The sequence below is a fragment of the Pan paniscus genome, chromosome 12, assembly GCF_029289425.2.
Source record: "Pan paniscus chromosome 12, NHGRI_mPanPan1-v2.0_pri, whole genome shotgun sequence".
Taxonomy (NCBI): Eukaryota; Metazoa; Chordata; class Mammalia; order Primates; family Hominidae; genus Pan; species Pan paniscus.
In genome coordinates, this window is record NC_073261.2 from 102,886,936 (window position 1) to 102,909,050 (window position 22,115).

The following is a 22,115-nucleotide window of genomic DNA, read 5'->3' on the forward strand; positions in this document are numbered from 1 at the left end:
ATTCTGAACGGTATGGGGGTCAGAGCTGGGCAGAAATGACCGCTCTGCGGTGGGAATGTTCCAGAAGACTCAGCGAGGGCCTCAGCGTGCCTTCTTCCAGCTCCTGGGCGCTGGCTGCTTTGTGCCTGCTTAGGCTGTCTGTAATGAGAGCCACGTGTGGCCAGGCAGGGTCCTGAGGGCGTGGTGTTCTCTTTGGCCCCACCTTGGTTCAGAATTGAGGTGGTTAAAGTGATGTTTAAAAGGAGCTGGTATTTAGCAGCAGCCCAGCTCTGCAGCCTTCAGGAAACACTCGGGGGCAGCCAGATGCCGTCTAAATTCACTGGAGGCCCACGGCAAGAGGCACAGCGGAGAGATCTTAAGCAGTGGTGGAAGAGGCAGGGGACACAGAAACAGCCCTCTTGGGGCAGATAGATACTTCCCTTCCCCAGGAGCGGGTGCTGGGGAGGAGCGGGGCGGGGATGGGCACTGCACACCGGGGCTGTGGGTAACCAGGGCAGCATGAGGCTCTGGTCTTCTCTGCAAGAGGCTGGGTAGCCATGGTGCCAACTCCTGAGGAGGTTGGGCCTGGCCCGCCCTTGGAGATGGGATCCCAGACAAATGCCCTCCACTGATGTCCCCTGCTCAGCAGGAACCCAGACTGCCTAGGCCAAGGTTTCCTCGCTTCACGTCCAAGGGAGGGCTTCTGTCTGCACGTGCTGTGTGGTCCGGCTACCACAGCTCCACTCCCCTCAGCGCTGGGGCCCATCGCCTGCAGGGGCGTCATCCACGCAGGCAAGGCGGCGGGGCCTCTGAGTAGGACGGGCCGCTACAAGGAACGCGGCCCCCCTCCCACCCCACACTTACTGAGAGGCAATCCTGTTCTGGAGACACAGATATCAATAGTTTCTGGCCTAGGGGAGTGCACAGGCTAGTGGGAGAGTCAGGATCATAATTACAACAGCTGATATCTATGGAAACTTTAGATGGTCCAGTTGACAGCCCCTCAAGGCTTGGGAGTTCTCTGAGGCCAAGATCTAAGCGCCCAGCTCTGCTCCTCACCGCATTAGTCAGCTCAGGCTGCCAAAATAAAATATCACTGGATGGCTTAAACCAGGGGTCCCCAACCTCTGGGCCACAGACCCAGCCTGTGGCCTGTTAGGAACTAGGCCACACAGCAGGAGGTGAGTGATGGGTGAGTGAGTGAAGCTTCATCTGTATTTGCAACTGCTCCCCATTGCTGGCATTACTGCCTGAGCTCCGCCTCCTGTCAGATCAGTGGCGGCATGAGATTCCCATAGGAGCACGAACCCTGTTGTGAACTGTGCATGAGAGGGATCCAGGTTGTGTACTCCTTATGAGAATCTAATGTCTGATGATCGGAGGTGGAATAGTTTCATCCAGAAACTGCCCCCCCAACTCCTCCTACCCCCATGCATGGAAAAATTCTCTTCCACAAAACCGGCCCCTGATGCCAAAAACGTTGGGGACCACTGGCTTAAACAACAGAAATGCATTCCTCACAGTCAAGGAGGCTGGGACCTCTGAGATCAGGGTGCCAGCACGGGCAGGTTCTGGGGAGGGCTCTCTTCCTGGCTTGCAGACTGCTGCCTTCTTGCCGTGTCCTCACCAGGCAGTGAGCTCTGTTGTCTCTTGTTCATCTTACAAGAGCACTAATCCCATCAGGTGGGCCCCACCCTCACAATCTCATCAAAACCTAATTATCTCCCAAAGGCCCCATCTCCAAACACCATCACAATGGTAATTAGGGCTTCAACCTGTGAATTTGCTGGGGGCACAATTCAGTCCATAAGATCCACGCAGCCTGCACAAAGTGGGTGTTCAGAAACGCTGAGTGAACCGAGTGGAGATCGATCCGCCTGTTGTTTCTCTGGCTCCATCTTGCCCGCTAGACCCCAGGGAGTGTTGAATGGAGACAGGCACCCACAGACCTGACTAGCACGCCAGTGGGTCCTCCCACCAGCCTGAGCTCTAATTTTCTGACGGTTTGCTTTTTTCCTCTCACAACGTAATCTCCATGATCTCTAGTCTTTCCCGAATGCTGTTGAAAGGCTTGTTGTATTTATCTCCGGAGAATCCACCGTGCCCCTGTGCAATTTTCCATTGTCATGGTTCATTTTAATTTCCTCTAAGTCTGTTGCCCACTCTCGTGTTCAGAAATAGCTTGTTCCACTTAATAAAAGCATTTAAATATGCAGACACGAGAAGTTTCCTTTGCTTGCTCCTAAACATCACAGTAAGTGGAGTGGGTTATACCCCGTGTGTCCTGCTGTGAGGCTGAGCACAGACCATGTGGCTTCCCAGGAAGGAGAAACTCTGGATCAAAGGCTCAAGGGCAGGAGCAGGATCTGAGAACGTCTGGTGAAAACCCAACCAGCCTGGATGACCACGGCTCACATTTCCCAGCTGGCAGCACCCTGGCTCTCCTGGACTTGCCTCCCTTCTTCATAATGATCAGAGCTGTGGCCAGCAGTCAGCAGGTCTGGATTTGAGACCTGGCCCACTCCTAACTGGCCTTGTGACCTTGCACAAGTCACACCACCTCTCTCAGCCCCTGCTTCTCTCCTTCATCTATAAAGCAGGCAGGACAATCCCTCCTTTGAAAGGCTGATTTCAACAAGCAGTGGGAATCTTCTACTTCCAGGACCTAGCAAAGTACCTGGGACAAGGCAGGGGCTCAGCAAATGGCAGCTATTAGTACTTTTAGGGGACCCGAGAATGCAGGAATATTAAGTAGCCTTTTATAAGAAGGATGCTGTGCCAAAGGCACAGTCTTTCTCCATCAGTTTTCTCTGGGTTGCTGCAGCCAGAGACTCCTCCACAGGCTGTGGATTATCAAGAAACAAAAGCAAAGGACTGGAAAGCAGGCTGGATCCTAATTCGAAACCACATCTATGGGAAGTGTAGCTATTGGCTGTGAGACCAAAGCATCACGACCTCTGGTGGCGGGTGGTCTGAATTGCAGGTCAAGTAACAGAGCTGAACCAGGCTCATAGATACAGATAGTGAGGGGCAATGTCGCAGGGCATCTTTCTTTGGCTAAATAATGACAACAAAGAAGCAAGAGTCCAGGTAATTGGTGGATATCAGCATGGGATTGGGAAGGGGGGTGGCAGAGATGTAAAATCCCTGATAAGAAGGCAGCTGAAGCCCTGTTTTAATGGCTCAGGAAGCTAGTTCCTATCTGGTACCTGGTCCTTCCAGGACCCTGAAGCCTCCTGTCCCACAGAGGAACCCTAAGCTTATATGTGGGGCTGGGTGAGGTAGGCAGGGGAGTGCAGGTCAAATATTTTGGGTCACAACTGCCCCAGAGATGAATATTCCAGGTAGTAATTGCTAGACTTCCAGCCATGCACAGCTCATGTGGAATACCAATGGCGCCTTGTGAGAAGCCTGGGGATCACCTCCAGGGGCCATTCTCCCTGGAGACACATCTATAAATACCTCCAAGTAAGCCCAGCCAACCCACTCATTCATCTTCATCTGGAATTAGCACTGGCCTCAAAATTCTCTTCTATTGTTTATTCATGGGGAGTTAGTTCATGGATTCACTTGAGGTCACATTTAAGTCAGCTGCAGAAATGGGGGACCCTCCAAACCCAGAACTTGGTCACAGCTAGCTGGCAGCTCTCTCCTTCTGCATCTGCCTCCTTCTGAATACAAGATGCCAACCACTCACACAGTCCACGCTGTACAACCCTACTCCCGGGATGACATTCACATTCACATATGCACACACTATCACACAGGTGCACAAGTGTGCACATGTCCACTCACCTACTTACATAACTGAGCCCACACACATGCATTCCACAGAAACCCACACAGCCCCAGCCTTCTCGGACTGCGGGGGGACTCCGGCCCCCACAGGGCAGGAGTAGCTGGCAGACACCCCTCTGCTGGCCCCACAGAATCTTTTCTTTTCCGATGACTCCAGAACACAGAGTCCCCCATGGCCACTTTGAGCTTTCCTCCCAGATACTTTTTCCTAAATCAGCTTCCAATCTGACTCATTTCAGTTTTAAAACAAGAAAACATCAACAAACATGATGGAGGGAAACAGATGGTAACAATTACGGGAGGGAGAAAACAGAGCTCGCTCCCTCTACAAGGGGCAGGCAAACATATTGTTCCCCAGACAGCGGACTGTCCTCCTGCCACTAACGTGTAAACCTGGGTGCATGGCTCCCAGGGCTCATCGCCATTGCAGGGGACAGGCCAGCACTGTAGGGTCCATGAGGGATGCTGGGCACCACGAGTCGGGTCCGTTGGAACCTGGGACCTGCCAGGTCCCCAGGGTGGGGAAGGAAAGACATTCCAGCACATCCCAGGCCACCTCACATGAGACATGTCCCATCTAAGACCCGAGATCAGGGTGAGACAGCTTCCTCCCCTGCACGCTGGGTCCACCTGTGACCAGCTCTTGTCACCTCCTCATGTCACCGTGCAGAAGCCTGTCTCACCCAGGACTGTGAGCTCCTGAGGGCAGGACAAGGTTTCTCACTCAGGGGGGTGGGTAGGAGTAGGACTCTGGAGCCCGGCTGCCTGGTTCAAATCCAAGTTCTGCCACTTTCAAGTAAGGAAAGCCAAGCAAGCTCACAGACCACTCCATGCCCTCCTTTTCTCACCTCTTAAACAGAGATAATTCAAGTACCTACACCATAGAATTATGAACTAATATGTGCAAAGGACTTAGAACCATGCCTGGAACACGTGGGTGCTATATGTGGAAGCTCCCTGTGTTATTACCCATGCAGATGGCTGGCATCCGGTTGAATGCTCAGCGGGCGTCCTAAAGGCCCCCAAGTGCAGGGATGAGGAGCAGGCCTTAGGCTGGGCTGTGAAGGAAAGACTGAGCATTCCAGGCAGGGGAAGCCCCGCACTGACTTCAGGGCTGGGAGGAGTCACTCCTGTTGTTGGGAGAGTCCAGAAGAGATGGCTAGGGTCCAGGGTCCCGAGTGGGAGTTTTCCATGCTTCGTCCCTCTTGGGACCCATCACTCGCATTTGTCCATCCTTTGTGATTAGGTAGGACAAAGTCTCGGCTCTCCAGCAGATCAGATCGGTGGAGTCAGGTAAGAAAACAGGTGCAACTCAGAGAGATCACATGCTGTGATGTGAGCGGGATGGTGGTGGCCTATCCTGGCCTTGTGAGTCCAGGAAAGCTGCCTGGAGGAGGGGGCTGAGTCCTGACTTCAGGATGAGGGGTGTGGGCATGATCAGAGGGGATGATGCGTTGTGCTGGGCACAGGGAATGTGATGCCTTTGGGGGTCAGAACAACAGGGCATCAAGAGTGAGGGGTTTGAGTCCCTGTTCCTTCATTACTTGAGTGCCCCAGGCAAGGATTTAATGTCTCTGAGCCTCAGTTTCCTCATCTACAAAATGAGAATCACAGTTCCCTGTGTCCCAGGCCTGATGAGAGGGTGCTGGAAGGATGTGCATTGCAGGTGCCCAGCTGGCTTCCAGCACATCCCAAGGGGATGAATGTGGGGGCCACTGTGCACCTGCCTTTTGGACCGGACTTTCTCTCTCATGTGTCCTGTTCTTACATACATTTACACACAAGCTGTCATACTGGTGGCCAGTGTCTCCACCTTCACGCTCCCAGGGATATGTGGTAGCTGCCCCTATTTGGACGCCTGGATATGGTGAGCTGCATTTGACCACCACAGGGAGGAGGGTATGCTGGACCCCCCTTGGTGCCCACTTGATGCCAGTGCACACAGCAGCTTGTCTGGGCACTCCCAAAGTGGAGAGGGGCAGCTTTCTGCTGCACTTCATTTTGGCAGCGCCTTCTCTTCATCTTGAAATATACTGATGCCCTTACTTATTCTCCTGGGGGCTCGGCATCTCCATTCACCTCCATTCTCTCCAGTCTGCATTTCCTGTCTGGGGGGTCTGTCCCATTAGCACCAGGGCTTGAGCGTACTCCTCCCCCACCTCCCCTCACCCTCATCTCCTCCTCCTCCTCCTGAGCTCTTCCTCTTCCTCCTTGTCTTCTCCTCCCTTACCTCTCCTCACCCTCCTCTCTTCCTTTTTTCTTCCTAGGTGCTCCTAACTGCAGTTACTGCTGTTTCAGCCCCTGCCAAGGCCATTGCCAAACGTGCTCAGGAGGGCAGGGACTCAGGAGGCCTGAGCTAACCTGGACAAGAGGCTTCTCCCTGCTAGGCCTCATGTGAGAATCAGCAGATGGAAGTCAGCAGCAGGTCTTAGCCTGGATGGGCTTCCCCAGTCTCTCCCCTGGGAGGTCTGGCTCTGGCAGGCTGTGGGTGGGACCTGGGGCTCTGCTGTAGAGTTCCTCAGCTGCTGCTGCTGCTGCTGGGTGAGAACTGGGCCCCATAGACTGGACGCTTTCCAAGACCAGCCCCCTTCACAGGCAAATGCTTCTCTGCCAGGGGACCGGGGCTTGGAGCACTGCAGTCCCCCGGCCAAGGATGTTCCTGCGGTGGAAGTGTGTGCCTCAAGCTGCCAGCCTGAGCAATGAGAAAGACCTTCCGCCTGGCTCCCTGAACACTGGTTTCATGACGGGAGTCCGGCTTCCCATGCAGGGTCATCCCCGTGGGTAGAAGGCACTGGTCAGAGTGGCAGCAGCGCTCCAGCCAGCAGGATGCTGGAGTTCCCATCGCAGCAGCACACACTGGCCTGTTTATACACCCGGCTCTGCGGGCTTGGCCTTCTCTCTTTCAATGATGTTTATCCGGGTTCTGGAACGTTCTTCTCCTGCCTCCCTCTCCCACCTCTGGATGGGGACCCTGTTCCTGCATCTGGTCTTGTTGCCCAGTTGCCACATCACTGTCACCTTTCCAGATGCTCACAAGCCCACTCGACGCTTCCACTTGGATGTCCTGCCTGCACCTCACACTCTGTGTGTCCCGGACTGGCCTCTGCTCTCTCCCTCCCCATCCTGGGTCAGCTCCCTCTGCTGTATGCTCTGTCCCAGAGCTGGCCTCACCACCCTGTTCCCAAAGCAGGAATTTGGGACTTGGCTTTAACTGTCCCCCCACGCCATGCCCCAGCAGCCTTGCTGATGCCCTCCTAAATATTTCCTCTAGCAGCCCTGGCCTCCCTGACCCTCACCTCTGCCTTCTCCTGACCTCCAAGGAGTGTCACCTGGGGTGTCTATCTGAATCTGTTCTTTGTGTGGCAAGGCAGTTCTTTTTCTAAAATGTAAATATGACCATGTCACTCTCCTCCCTAACACCTTCCAATCCCATTGTCGAAGGGATCGAGTGCCAACTCCCTGATGGGCCCCGCTGGCCTCCTGGTGCCCCCTCTCACCACCCCTGGGCTGGCACTTCACGCTCTGCCAGCACCCTCATGTGGTTTGCTGCGTCCAATCTCCACACATCAGCCTAAGCCTGGCCTCTGTGTGTCCACTGGGCCCCCTCACCGAGGCTCGCTCCATCTTATCCTCAGGGACTCAGCTCAGTGGCCTCCCCTCGGAGAAGCCTCCCCTGACAGCTCCCTTCTCTGGCCTCCCTTCATCTGGGTCAGATGCATTTCCCCTGGTTCCCCAGCATGCCCCACAGGAATCCCTGGAGCCTGTATGAGCTACTGGGCTCTAAGTCCTATTTGCTCAACCCCATACTTTACACTATGAATTCCTTGGAGGACAGACCGTGCCTTATTTCCAGGATAAGGCCTGGTACATAGTAGGTGTTCAGGAGAAGTTGGGAGTGTGAACTAGGCACTAACAGGCTGGGATGAAGCAGTCTGGACTTAATGCCCTTGCTAGCTTTACCAGCGCCCCAGACGTGCTTCCATCTCTCTTTTCCTGGTGCAATTCCAGGGCAAAGGAACTTCTGAGTCCTTTCTAATCAAGCTGTTAATAGGGGAGTCCTGACACCAGACATTGATTTTTCACCAAAGGGGAGGAGGCTTCCCCTCTGTGTTCTGCACCCCAGCAGTCAGTTCAGAGTTTTAGGCTGCAGTCTCTCCTGTTATCATGGGCACGGCCTGCTTCGGCTGCCCTGGGGCCTAATTTCCTCACATCAGTGTCAGTGCCCCCATCCCTGGGATGCTCGGATTTCAAAAGGAGTCACAGCTAAGGCCTCCATGAGTGGACTCATTTCCCTCACCCATTTCTCCCCACTCTCCAATCACTGTGAGGCCCCAGACCCCTCTGAGAACACCCACCACCCTCAAAATTTCCCCAGCGGCCCAGGCTGGAACCAGACCCTTCACACTGCAGGAGAAGCCCGCTCTCGAAGCCCGCTCTCGATCCAGCCCCGCAGAAGACCCCAGGTGTGACATATTTAGCTCAGAGCCTCACCTGCTGCAGGAAGAGTCACAGACCTGCTGCTTAAAAGCATTTCATGTATGCTATCCTTTACCTTCTAGCAGGGGGTGAGCAAGGAGTGGACACCACGTCTAGGGAGCAATGGCTGGAGGCTGTAGCTGGAGCCTCCCACCTGCAACAGAGAGGTTGCCTTTCCCTGGGCCAAGGGGCCTGTGGCTGCCAGGCCTGTATCTGGCTGCCTTGGAGGAGGGACCAGGGTGCTCCAAGCCCTGTTCCCCTGGAGGGGAAGGACCAGCATTTGCCTGTAAAGGGGGCTGTCTGGCAAGGCATCCTCATTTCTATTCACACAGTTCACGGCCTCTGATGTTCTCAGCAGAGAGGAGTGGTGGCTGCAGAGCTTTTCTCTGGCCTCCTTCCAAATACTTTGGGATTCATTCACCCTTTCTTCTCCTAGAGGACACAGGTAGCTTGATTAAGCTATGGGTTCAGGAAAGATGTTAAGATTTCAACCCCTGCCTTAATGGATGCCTTCTATATCAGCCAGGGTTCTCCAGAGAAACGGAACTAATAGGATAGAAATTATATATTTAATATACGATTTATTATAAGGAATCAGCTCCTGTAACCATGGAGGCCGAGAAGTCCCGCGATCTGCAGTTAGCAAGCTGGAGACCCAGGAGCGGGAACTGGTATAGTTCCAGTCCAAAAGCCTGCAGGCTTGAGACCCAAGAAGAGCGGATGTTTCAGTTCCAGTCCAAAGGCAGCAAAAGACCAATGTCCCAACTCAAAGGCGGTCAGGAGAAACCCCTCTTACTTACAGCAGGGTCAGCTTTTGTTCTGTTCAGGCCGACTGACTGATCGGATGAGGCCTTCCCACATTGGGGAGGGCGAGCTGCTTTACTCAGTCTACTGATTTGAATCTTAATCTCATCCAGAAACACCCTCACGGACACACCCAGGATCATCTTTGGCCCAAATACCTGGGCACCTTGTGGCCTGGTCAAATTGACATGTAAAATTCACCGTCCCACCATCTACTACGAAGACATTGGCTCTGGCTACAATTTTTATTTGAATCTGTGCTTTGGGCAGGGAGTGTCAAGGCAGGAAAAAAAAAAATAAATAAAGGCCCAAACAATAATACTAAGCAGGGCTGGAGAATTCCTTCCATGATGACGGAACTTTTCCTCTGGCACTCCCCAATAAATAAATCCTGCCCACTCCCAGGAGATGCGATGTCTGCCTCTTCTCCGCCCCCCAGCAAATAAAAGAAATAACACGCTTCCCAGTCGCAGCTGCTCCACACCTCAGCATATGCTCTGCCTCACTTGCTTCCTCACTGTTAAAACGACAACGGGCGCCGTCTTCGGTGCTTCCAACACCCTCGGGTCCCTCTCGTGGCCCGGCCTTCCTACGCTGCTACGTTGTGCATTACCCACAACAGCAAAAATGTTCCACTGGTGGTTTCAAGATTCCTAAAAAAATAGATTCAAAACATCTTTAATACTCTCTGAAGAAGCAATACATCACAGGAAAAGCTGTAACCTTTCCTGTTGCTGATACTATCCAGACTGCGGGCTGATGAGGACGGTAACTGCAGCCAATTCGTATTCTGCGTGGCTGCCGCTGGAGGTGCACAGGAGCTGGTCCACCCACCCTCCACACTCCCAACCAAGGAAGCTGCTGAATTTCTGAGTGTTTGCCTAATGCCCTTTTATATAACCTGAAAAGAGTCACAGTACTTGAAGGCAGTATTTTCCAAGAAACAGCCTTCCCCTATTAACGCAACATCCCTGAAAATAATACTGCTGTTTCTACGGCAGTGACAGGCCCTGCATGGAACGCATTTTTCCTTCCTTTTTTCCCCATCACAGAGCCACGGGCAAGAAGCTGCGGCAGAGCCTCGTCAAAGCCAGCTGGACAGAGGGATGGCTACTTGCATTGTTAAGTAGGAGCGCTTCACAGTGACCATGGGCCAGCCTGGAACTGCCTTCCCCCAGGACGGGGGGACAGGCGTCGGTGGGTGTGAAGCACAGGGAAGCTTCTCTGCCTGGTGATCCCAAGAGGGCCTGCAACAGGTGCCCTGCCCGGCTGAAGGAGGAGGCTGCCGGGAAATCAGACTTGGATTTGCCAGGTTGTTTGAAGGTTAATGTTATGGGTAATCAAAGGGAGGAGACAAAAGACAGAAAAATGGAAACCCTTCAGAACAGTGAAAGGTTTCATTTACCTTTGGTAAATAAAAGTGTGTTCATATTTTCACAAGGATTTTTCTATTTCACCAGCTTACAACTCAAACCAGGCTGGGCAAACACGCTGCGATACGGCGGTCACAGCTGTAATCCAGAGAGAATGCTCAGAAATGGGAAACAAAAACGCAAGGCAGGATGCCCCTTTGTGCTGGAAGTCAGAAACTCCATGTGTTCTTCTCGCTGCCCGCCGAGGTCTGAGCGGGGCCCTGCTGTGAATGACCCCGGGAACGGTGCCAGAGTCACACAGACTTGGTGCAGACAACAGAGCTACCTTTCAGGGGCTCTGTGTCCTTGGATAGGTCACTAGACTTCTCTGAACCCGTTCGCTCATTTCCAGAAAGGGATAAGATCTCTCTTACAGTTCATGAGGTGCGCAAGAATGATGGGTGCCAAGCCCACGACCCCAGGTCCTGGCAAGGAATCGGCCTCTCCAAAAATCATGGTTTTTATTATTCTCACTATTCTAGAAAATGTCTTTGTGAATTGTTTGCTTGATTGAAACGGTTTCTTTTTAATAAAAACTTGATTTTAAAAAGCCCGAAGGCACCTCTGTTTTCTTTATTCAGCAGAATAGGATGCGGGGCGAGGACAACATTTAGAGACTTGGTAAATGTTTTTTTCTTTAACTTACATTGCCGTGTGTGTGCGTGTTTCTCCTTTCATCTTTCCCTGGCTCCCCCAATTTAAGAAAGGTTAGTTTAGGTAAAATGAGCATTACAAGGCTCCCACAACCTCCGCAGCCTTTCTGTCACAGGATTAAAGAGCAGAATGAACCCCAGGCTGAGTATGAACTTTTTGTAGAGCTCAAGAGAACAGAACCCCAGGCTGAGGAGGGAGAGGCAGACTTGGAGTGTGGGAGGACAGGGTAAGGGGTGTAACCTCATGGTCAGGCTGCTACTAGGGGAGCATGGCAGAAGCAGACCTGGCTCAGTGGCCAATAGCAGAGAGGTCCACCCTCCAGGCCAGGACCCATAGGTCCAGTGAGGTCTTCCTTGCTGAGAGCTCCAAGGGGACTGACCCTTGGGTCCCTTAGGAGGAGGGATCAAGGCCACCAGAACTGGAAGCCCAGAGGCCACAGTAAGCCTGATTCCCAAAAGAGAAGCAGAGGGGGTCTGGGGAGGGAATATCTGCCATCTTTCATCTGACAGGGGACAGACATAGGCACTGGCTGTGCTGATGAGAAAGGAACAGCGACGCTGACGTGCAGGAAGGCTGGCGCAGCTGAACCAGGTCATGGTCACTTCACTCTAATCTGACATCCTCAGCACGGTCTGTGTCCACGCAGTGACCCTAACAGGTGCATAACCATCAGGCTGCAAATGAGGGGTCTGGGGATGTGAAGCCCCCTAGACTGGAATAATGGGATTTCTCAGAGGGCCCCAGGAGCTGGGGTGGGCAGCCCATGGAAGGTGCAACTTCAGCAACTTCCCTCCGCCCAGAGCACCAGTGCAGGTGCTCCGGCCCGGCTCGCAGGTCCACCGTGAGAGGCAGTGCGGCTCACACAGAGCCCGGGGACGTCCTCCCTGGCCACCGCACCCCTTTCTACAGGCTGACTCAGAGCTCCCTGCAGCGGAGACACACATGAGATGCTCCGAGTGTCCTGACTTGTTCTCTGGCCCCAGAGATACGACTCAGGGTGTCTCAGGATCCCAGGTTGGATGGTCCCAGGGTGGCTGGGTGGGGGCAGCAACCTCCTCTGGAAGTGGGGTCCCTGGCAGCACCCGGTTCAGTGAAAATGGACGTGAGAGTGAGGCTCTAGGAGGAGGTTGCATTTACACAAGAGCAGAAGTCGAGGCAGCAGTTTTCTTATCTGCAAAATGCTAATAACAAAGCCTGCCCCCGGGCTTGTGAGGACAAGCCGAAGCCCAGGAGAAGGCCTGGCTCATCGCAGACCCACAGTGCGTGCTCCCCAGGCACCAGGTTCAGTGTCTTTCCTGAAAGGGCAACTGGATAGGACGTGGAAGAAGCGCCGAGCTGTGAAAGGAAGCGCAGGTTCTAGGGAGAGGGCTAAGCAGACAGGGAGAGAAGGACCTGATGGCTGGAACGGGCTTTGGAGGAGTCTTGTTTTGCTGGAGGCGGAGCTGACCTGGGGCTGCAGGGAGCAGCAGGCTCCATTCCCATCATCAATGCCCAGGGCCCAGGGCGCCCCTCTCTTGGGGTCTTACAAGCCCACATCTTCCCGCCCCCGGATGGCTTTGCGGTCCCTGCTGTTTCCTGAACACACCAGCCCACCCTGCCTCAGCCTGGAGCCTGCAATGTTCCTCCCTCAGCGATCACCGACCCGAGTGACCTCTTTTCTTACCTCCTTGGGTCTCTGCTCAAAGGCAACCACAGAGAGCTCTTTCCGAACCCTACTATTTCAACTCTCACAGCTAACACTCCTTATTCATTTTTCTCCATTGCACTTATCAATATTATGTGTGTGATTCTGAAGAACGCATATTCCCTAGATTTTATGTACCATATTCTCTAAGCCGTTGTCATGTTTACTAATTGTGTTTGCAAATCTTCTACACCTTTATTATTATTATTTTTGTCTGTTTGTTTTGTTATTTAGAGAATGTGTTAAATATTTCCTACTGTGACTGTGAATTCATTTTTTCCCTTCTAGTTCTGTCAATTTTTGCCTTTTATATTTCGAGGCTATGTTCTATGTTCTGTGAACTCTTTGGGTATCTGAGACAGGTCTCATTTTAGGAAATTTATTTTGCCAAAGTTAAGGACGCATGCCAGTGACACGGCCTCAGGAGGTCCTGATGACATGTGTCCAGGGTGGTTGGGGCACAGGTTGGTTTTATACATTTTAGGGAGACATGAGACATCAATCAATATATGTAAGATGTACATCGGTTCTGCCTGGAAAGGGGTGGGACAACTCAAAGCAGGAAGGGGGTTTCCAAGTCATAGGTAGGTAAGCGACAAATGGGTGCATTGTTTTGAGTTTCTGATTAGCCTTTCAAAGGAGGCCGTCCTAAGTTTTTGACTGGGTCAGGCACGGTGGCTCAAGCCTGTAATCCCAGCACTTTGGGAGGCTGAGGCAGGCGGATCACTTGAGCCCAGGAGTTCGAGACCAGCGTAGGCAACATGGCAAAACCCTGCCTCTACAAAAAATACAAAAATTAGCCAGGCTTGGTGGCATGCACCTGTAGTCCCAGCTACTCGGGAGGCTGAGCATGGGAGTTCAAGGCTACGGTACTGCACTCTAGACTGGGTGACAGAGTGAGACTCTGTCTCAAAAAAAAAGTTTTTGACTCAACATGGGGATAAATTATAACCCAGGTCAATTCTGGGCCTGTAAACCTCTCTAGAAGGAAAAACTCTCTTTCTCTACTCTCAACAGTTCTAACACCAAATGTGTGAATTTTCCACACCAGCAAAATTATCCAGTTCTCTGTGGACAACAACTGGGTTTCCTACAATTAACTCACAGATACGCATCTATCTCAGTGAGCAGAGCGGTGGCTTTCAGTTCTATCTGTCCCTTGTCCACAAGGAAATTCCTTGTGAGGGAGGTATGTAGCTTGTTTTTAAAATCTTAGTACTTATCTTTTTTTAAGGGATAGAATGGGAGGCAGGTTGGTTCTAAGCAGTTCCCAGCTTGACTTTTCCCTTCAGCTTAGTGATTTTGGGGTCCCAAGATTTATTTTCCTTTCACAGTTCTTGGATGCATACAATTGTTGTATCTTCCTGGTGAGCTGAGGGTGGTGGTTTTTTTTTTTTTTTTTGAGATGGAGTCTTGCCCTGTCTCCCAGGCTGGAGTGCAATGGCGCGATCTCGGCTCACTGCAACCTCCACCTCCCGGGTTCAAACGATTCTCCTGCCTCAGCCTCCCGAGTAGCTGGGATTACAGGCGCGTGCCACCACCCCCGGCTAATGTTTGTATTTTTAGTAGAGATGGGGTTTCACCATGTTGGCCAGGCTGGTCTTGAATTCCTGACCTTGTGATCCGCCCACCTCAGCCTCCCAAAGTGCTGGGATTATAGGCATGAGCCACCGTGCCCGGCCAAGGATGGGTTTTTAAAAAATAGTAATTATGAAGTATTGTTTCTTGTCTTAAAGTCAATTTTGTGTGATATTGATGTAGCTACACCTGCTTTTATGCATAGTATATCTTTTTGCCTTCTTCTACCCTTTTCCCTTTAATCTTTCTATACCTTTTCTCTTTTAATGTGTTTTTTATAAATAGCATAGAGTGAGAATTTAAAATTTCAGTCTGAAAAGCTTTGTCTTTTGGTTAGAGCATATACATTTGATGTAATTACTGATGTATTCAGGTTTAAATTGATCATTTTGCTAAATGCTTTCTGTGTCTCACTTGTTCTGTGTTCCTTTTCTTCTTTTCTCCTTTGTCTTCTTTTGGATTAGGTATTTTGTATTTCATTGTAATATCCATAGATATTACATCCCTCATCCTTGACTTATTGAAGTGTAATATTGATACTTATACTGTCTTCCTTGGCCTTAAAATAATTCAAGGGCCTTAAAATAATTTCATTTCATTTGTTCTCCACCCCATTTCTAAGCCTTTTTTGCATTTATTTCTCTCTATATATGTTGTTTCATAAGAGATTTTTAATCTTTGTATACAATTGATATTTATTTATCTATAGCCTTATTTTTACATTTTTGGTTGCTTTTCATTGCTTCCTGAAACTCTAACCTTTGCTTTGAATTAATTTCATCTGCCTGAAAAATGTACTTTTGGATTTCCTTCAGTGCAGGCTTTCTTTCCTTTTCTTTTCTTTTTTGAGATCGAGACTCGCTCTGTTGCCCAGGCTGGAGTGCAATGGTGTGATCTTGGCTCACTACAACCTCAGCCTCCCGGGTTCAAGAATTTCTCCTGCCTCAGCCTACTGAGTAGCTGAGATTACAGGCGTTCGCCACCATGACCACCTAATTTTTGTATTTTTAATAGAGACATGGTTTCTCCATGTTGGCCAGGCTGGTCTCCAACTCCTGACCTCAGGTGATCCACCTGCCATGGCCTAAAGTTCTGGGATTACAGGCATGAACCACCACACCCAGCCAGGCTTTCTGGTGACAAATTATTTCACTGTTTGTCTGAACTTTTAAAAAAAATCTTATCTTTGTTCTTTCTTCTAAGGGCATTTTCACTGGGTATAGAATTCCGAGCTGGCAATTTCTTTTAGCACTTTAAAGATATCACACCATTGACTTCTGACTTGCAATGTTTTATTGAGAAGTCAGTTATATATTTTGTCATTGTACCTTTCAAAGTAATCTGTCTTTCCCTTCCACCTGCTTTTTAGATTTTTCTCTGTCTTTAATTTTCAGCAGTTTTACTCTGAATGCCTTGGTTTAGATTTCATTTATCCTGCTTGTAAAGTGTTTCTTGAATCTATGACTTGATATCTTTCAACAGTTTAGAAATGTTCTCACCCATTTTCTTGAAATATTGCTTCTGACACAGTTTCTTCCTCCTCTTTTTCTGGAATCCCAATTATACGTGTGTTAGACATTTTCATTTTAACTCCTACTGCCCCACCTCCCTGCCTTTTTTTGCATTTTTTCTCTGGTCTCTCTTTACTTAAGGTGGATTTTTTTTTTTCTAATCAATCTTTCAGTTCATAATCCTTTTTTTTTTTTTTGGTTGCATCTGTTAAACTCGACATTGAATTCTCAATTTGGGGTATTATGTGGTTATTTACATTTGGGTTTTTAAAAAGATATATAGTTTCTGGTTCTCCGCTGAAAATTCCAATTTTGGTCTTTTAACATCTGGAACATGGTAAGCAGAGTTATTTTAAAGTCTGTGTCTGAGAATTCCAATATATCTGGAACCCCTATGGGTCTTTCTATTTTCTGTTGTTTCTACTGATATTTGTTATTGTGGTCTCCTTGTATCTGATTATTTTTGAAATTACGTTACAGATTCTACCTTTGCACATTGTTTTAGAAATAATCTGAGGTCAAGATGGTATCTTTCTCCTAAGATTATTTGTCTGCTTCTGCTGGGCACCTAGGGATACTAGTAATACGGGATCACTTTAATTCATTTTGGAGAACCCAGAGGATTTGAAGCAGAGAGGCAGCTCCTCAGAGGGCCCAGTGTGCAGCCCTTCAGAGTCCCAGGCCAAAGAAAGTAGAGGGGTCACTGGAACCCACTGGCCCCCTTGGCAGACTCTGGGTTCCAATCCTGGTCCTCTGACCCTGCAAGCCTGCTGTCAAGCGCCCTGCTCAGCTCTCATCTGTCCCTTAAGAACTGCCAAATACTCCTAGAGGAAAACTGGCTGTAAGCATAAGGCTCACCTCCACGGGCCTCTGTGCTTCCCAGACCCGAATCGAATAGCAGCTCACTGTGTCTTGTTACCTCTCCAATGCCTTCAAGACAATGGTTATTAGACACTACCTGCTTTTCTAACTATCTTCAACAGAAGGCTTGGTCAGCATTTCCTCATTGATCATTTTGAACATGGAACTCGCCAGCACTTATTACCATCTAACATACTAGATATTTTTGTTACTTATTCATTGTCTTTCCATCCACTTGAAGGTAAGCTCCATGTGGGCAGTAATTTTTGTTTATCTTGCTTATTACTCTAACCAAAGCACCTGAAACTGTGCTTGGCACAGAATAAGTGATTAATAAATGGTGAATAAATACATGAATCTATTATCTTACTTTACTGCTGCAAATATTTATCCAACAACATGAACTTGCATTTCTACTTTTGCAGGGGCGAGTGAGGTCCAGAATGGAAGGTGATCTGGGCCAAGTTTCTGTAGTGAATTGAGACACAGTTAGGACCCAGGCTTTCTGCATAGCATTTCAGGGCACCCGCCCCACCACACAGGGCTACTTCTTGTCCCAGGACCAAGCCTTGCAAAGGACAAGTCTGGAGTGATGGCAAGAGGCAATCTGCTGATCATGACTGATGAAACTGAAAATTTCAGAGTCAGAAGGCACATAAGTCCCACAGTGAAAATGCAGACAGAGGGCCTATGGGGAAGTGGGGAACTGAGGAGAGATGACCACGTCTTTAAACTAGCCATTCCCTGCAGCTCATTCCGGACCAAGCCTCTTAAAGCACCAATTTATGAACTTCATTCCAGGAAAAGATGAAGAAAATGTCCATGAAACTTCTCAAAGAGCAGCAGATTCTCCATAAAAGCTCATTCAGATAGTGACAAGATAGGGAGCTGGGAAATCAATTGGTTCTCCAAAGCACACCAGAACGAATACAGCAAGGTGCAATTCAGTACCGAGAGGCCAGCAAGAGTTGAGTTTGGAGCTGAGGCCTGGCCGTGGGCCCAAAAGACCCAGCAGCAGTATCGCCCCATCCCACCCCAAGACAGTCCCTGACTACTAGCATCCAGTTGAAAGGCTTTATTTCCAAGTGTTGGGAGGAAGGGCTTTGTGGGGAGGGGGAGATGGCCAGCCAGGGATGAGGACTCTCCACTGCTTCTGATACCATGTGATCCCTGAGGGACTGTCAGGGGTATGTGTCACAAAAGCAACTCATCTGCTCTGCCTACCCTCCCTACCTGAGTAATGGACCTCCCGTACCCCCATGTCACTGAAGACAGTAGTGTGGACCATGGGCTCTGGAAAGAAGTGGGGGGTCAGGGGTGGGTTCACATCCAAACAGGAGTCTGATTCCCATTTGCTACTTAAGATTAGTGTAGTCTTGCACCAACTATTTAATCTCTTTGTGTCTCGGTTTCCTCACCCATACAATGGGGATAAGTCACTACCTCACGGGTTTTGTTGGAAGGTTGAACCAAATAAACATGCAAAGTGCTTGTAGTAGGCTCTGGCACATGGTAAGAGCGTATTATGTATTTGTCATCATTATTATCATCATCTGTCCTGAATTTCTGAAATCCCCCCATCCCCCCTTTTCTCACTATTACCCATCTCTAGGCCACGGCTATCATGAAATTCTGCACCCGGCTCCACACAGGCATCCTTGATTCCTATTCCCTCGCTCCACAACCAGCCGAGGGGGGCGCATTCTGAAGAGCACACCTGCTCTCTATTTCACAAAAATCCATCTGTGGCTCCCCACAGCCCTCAGGATGTGGTCCCAGCTCACCTCTCCAGCTCATCTCTGATTGCTGCCTTCTCCAGTGAAAGGGCTCAATGACTTTTCAGTCCTCACAAGCACCAAGCTTACAACTCTTCACCAGGCATCTCCAGGGAATTCTCTCTCCCACTCTTTCTCCTGGAGCTCTCCAACTCATCCTACAGTCCTCGGCTTAGACACAGTGCCCTGCCACTGCAGGCCATCTCCCTCCTGGCTGTAATGACATAACCACCCCTAGACCACAGGAGTGGGGAATGTTCTATTTACCCTCATGTTCCAGCACCTAGCACACTGCCTGGCATGTTCGAGACACTTAATACATCTGTGTCAAATGAATGAGTGACTAAATGATTGATATCAGGGGAACAGGTTGATAGAATCACAGACAAAATAGAACCCAGTGACTGACTTCAACTCTCAGTGGAGAATCTTCTCGAATGAGCTCTCATACTAAACCTCCATTGTAATTATCCTATTCCCATTCTGAGCACAGGGCTCCCTAAAAACCTGTAAATATTTTGTTTCCTAATTGCTTATCTGCACCTTAATCACACAGTAGTTTTATTATTATTATCTTTATTGTTATTATTAATGGTGATAAAACAGAGCATATAAGTATTTGCAGAAAAAAACAATTGTGTGATTTAGAATTTTTAATTAATATGAGTTGGGGTTTGTATTGAGTGCTCTGTGCGAGAATGGATAATCCTCAGTGCCTCCCCCAATGGGTTTGGTATCTAAACGCTCCATATTGTAATTCACATCCTAAGGGGCCCACAGCACTTAGAAAATCATCGGTTCTCCAGTTATCTGCTTCCTATCAGCATCGCTTTCTCCAAATGAATGCATTTCAATTAAAGGAAGAATTTAACAGAGTAAATGTGAGGTGTGTATTTTGTGAATTATAGCTCTAACTTTGAATAAAAACAAAAACAACAAACATTTTCTGAGCTCCTACGATATTCCAGGCATAGAAGATAAGACAGAGGAAAAAAAAAAAAGACTGGGCCCTACCTCCAAGGAGACTGCAGTCTTGTGGGGGAAGAAGGATGAACACAAAAATGAAATACTCAGTTGCAAGTCAGGGCAACAGGCAAGAGACCTCACAGGCGCGTGGGAGTTCCTGGTACAGACAGTAAGCTATAGATATGTTTAGGAAAACACAAAATAAAAGACCAAAACTTCACCAGCAGATGCTGTTATTTTCATGTTTACAGACACAGTTTTACTCTCTTCTGTATGTGGGAACTTCCTCCAAATGACTTCTGTGCATTCCTTTTTCCCTCCCATCATGCTGGGAATGGAGATGGAAATTACTGTCTTTGTGTGGACAACAAAAGGTAACATTTTGGGTCAACTACTGACTACCTGTAGGCTGGAGAATCACCCTCCCGCCCTCCCTCCTTCCTCGTCTTGGGACAATTCCGGGGTCCCTAGAAAGAGATGAGTGTGAGAGAATCTAAAGTGACTAAACATATAAATTGGGGGAACGGCAGTTCACATGACGACAGAGGCTTGCTCACAAAAGAAACAACTTCAGAGCTCTCTAAGGCAGCGGTCCCCAACCTTTTTGGCAGCAGGGACCACTTTTGTGGAAGACAATTTTTCCATGGATGGGGCTGGGGGTGTGGGGAGATGGTTCTGGGATGAAACTGCTCCACCTCAGATCATCAGGTATTAGATTCTCATAAGGAGCATGCAACCTAGATCCCTCACACGCACAGTTCACAATAGGGTTCACGGTCCTATGAGAATCTATTGTCATTGCTGATCTGACAGGAGATGGAGCTCAGGTGGTCATGCTGGCTTGCCTGCCACTCACCTGCTGTGCACCTGTTTCCTAACAGGCCATGGACTGTACTGGTTTGTGGGGGTGGGTGACCCCTGCTCTAAAGAATGTAGTCCCAAATATGTATAAGATAGGGTAAGACTGGATTTCAGATATTTCATTAAAAGTAACTTTTCCATTTGGTTCAAGACTAAAAAACCAAAATGGATTGCTGATGGTTCTCCTGGGCAGCCTTTTCTGCATCCCCTCTGTTTCTCAATCCCATCTTCCTTTTGGCATTCCCAGCTTGGGGCAGTGGGAAGAGATTCTTCTCTGGGGTCAGAGTGACCACCTTTCAAATCCCCAGCTGATCTCTGAGCTCCTGTGTGGTCTGGGCAGTTTGCAGGCCCCCTCTGAGTCACCACCTCCTGGTCTGTGTGGTCTGGGCAGTTTGCAGGCCCTCTCTGAGTCACCACCTCCTGGTCTGTGGGTGGCAGAGCCCTGCTGTGGTTTAAATATTTGTGTCTTCTCAAAATCCATGTCAAAACCTAACCCCCAGTGTGATGGTATGAGAAGGGGAAGCCTTAGGGAAGTGATTAGGTCATGAGGGTGGGGCCCTCACCAATGGGATTAGTGCTCTCATATGGGGCTCATGAGACCAGAGCTTGCCCCTTCCACCATGGAGTACAGTTAGAAGGTGCTGTCCATGAGCCAGGCCCAACCCTTACCAGGCACCACATTGGCCGGTGCCTTGATCGTGGGTTTCTCATCTTCCAGGACTGTGAGAAATACATTTCTGTTGTTTCTAAGCCACCCTGTTTACAGTATTTTGTTATGGCAGCCTGAATGGGCTAAGATAAGCCCTAGCTAAGGGTGTCTAAGGGACTAGGACAGTGCCTGCCATTGAGTGTGGGTTCTGCAAGCATCAAGCTCCCTTCTGCTCTCCCTGAGCTGCCCACAAGTGCCCTCAGATGCCCCATAAATGACTCTCCTCTTCCCCTCTGCTTTTATTTCAGTTTAACTTTAGAAGCAAAATTCTCTGATAAAACCAACTCCCATCAAGCAGTGAATGATTTGTTCCCTCAGGAGATTAAAACTGCTAATTGCGTTTATAAGACAAGGAATTTCATAAAGTGATCCTTTAATTGTTAAATCGGTCAGGATGAACACGGAATTTTGGGCAGATTCCTAAGATGCTTTGAGGCAGTGCCTAACCCCGTGCCTTAGATCCCTTGGCTAAACTGAGTTGGAAATTGGGAAAGGCAAGGACGCAGTGAGTCACAGGAAGGGCGCCTTGCAATCACACAAGGGACGTGAAACAAAGGAGGCCAGAGACCCCTGCACCCAGCAGCAGAGCGGCTGGGAGGAGGACCTTCCAGCTTTCCTGAGCAGGCTGTGTGCAAGGCCCGGGAATGTTCTGGAATCAATCATCTCTTTTCATTCCTCCCTCTCTCCTTTCTCTCTTTCTCTCTCTCTCTGCCTCTCTCTCTCTCTCCCTCTCTCACACACACACACACACACATACACACACACACACACACACTCGCTCACGGATTGATCCCCCCACCTGAAACTCCCATACTCTCACTTGTCCTTTAAGAAAGGTTTTCCCTTGGCTGGGCACCATGGCTCACACCTGTAATCCCAGCACTTTGGGAGGCTGAGGTGGGCAGATCACTGAGGTCAGGAATTCAAGACCAGCCTGGCCAACATGGCAAAACCCCGTCTCTACCAAAAATACAAAAATTAGCCGGGCGTGGTGGTGGGTGCCTAAAATCCCAGCTACTTGGGAGGCTGAGACACGAGAATCGCTTG

At 49.6% G+C, this 22,115-nt stretch overlaps 1 protein-coding gene and 1 long non-coding RNA gene across 3 annotated transcripts in view; one reads left to right on the plus strand and one right to left on the minus strand.

Moving 5' to 3' along the window:
* The window catches only part of KLHL29 (kelch like family member 29), a 327,396-nt gene that overhangs the window by 80,526 nt on the left and 224,755 nt on the right, over positions 1-22,115 (minus strand). The window lies entirely within an intron of this gene.
* Positions 9,700-11,022, plus strand: LOC117979100 (uncharacterized). The gene is made up of 2 exons (XR_004669744.3): positions 9,700-10,369; positions 10,518-11,022. It is a non-coding gene; the product is annotated as an uncharacterized LOC117979100 (long non-coding RNA).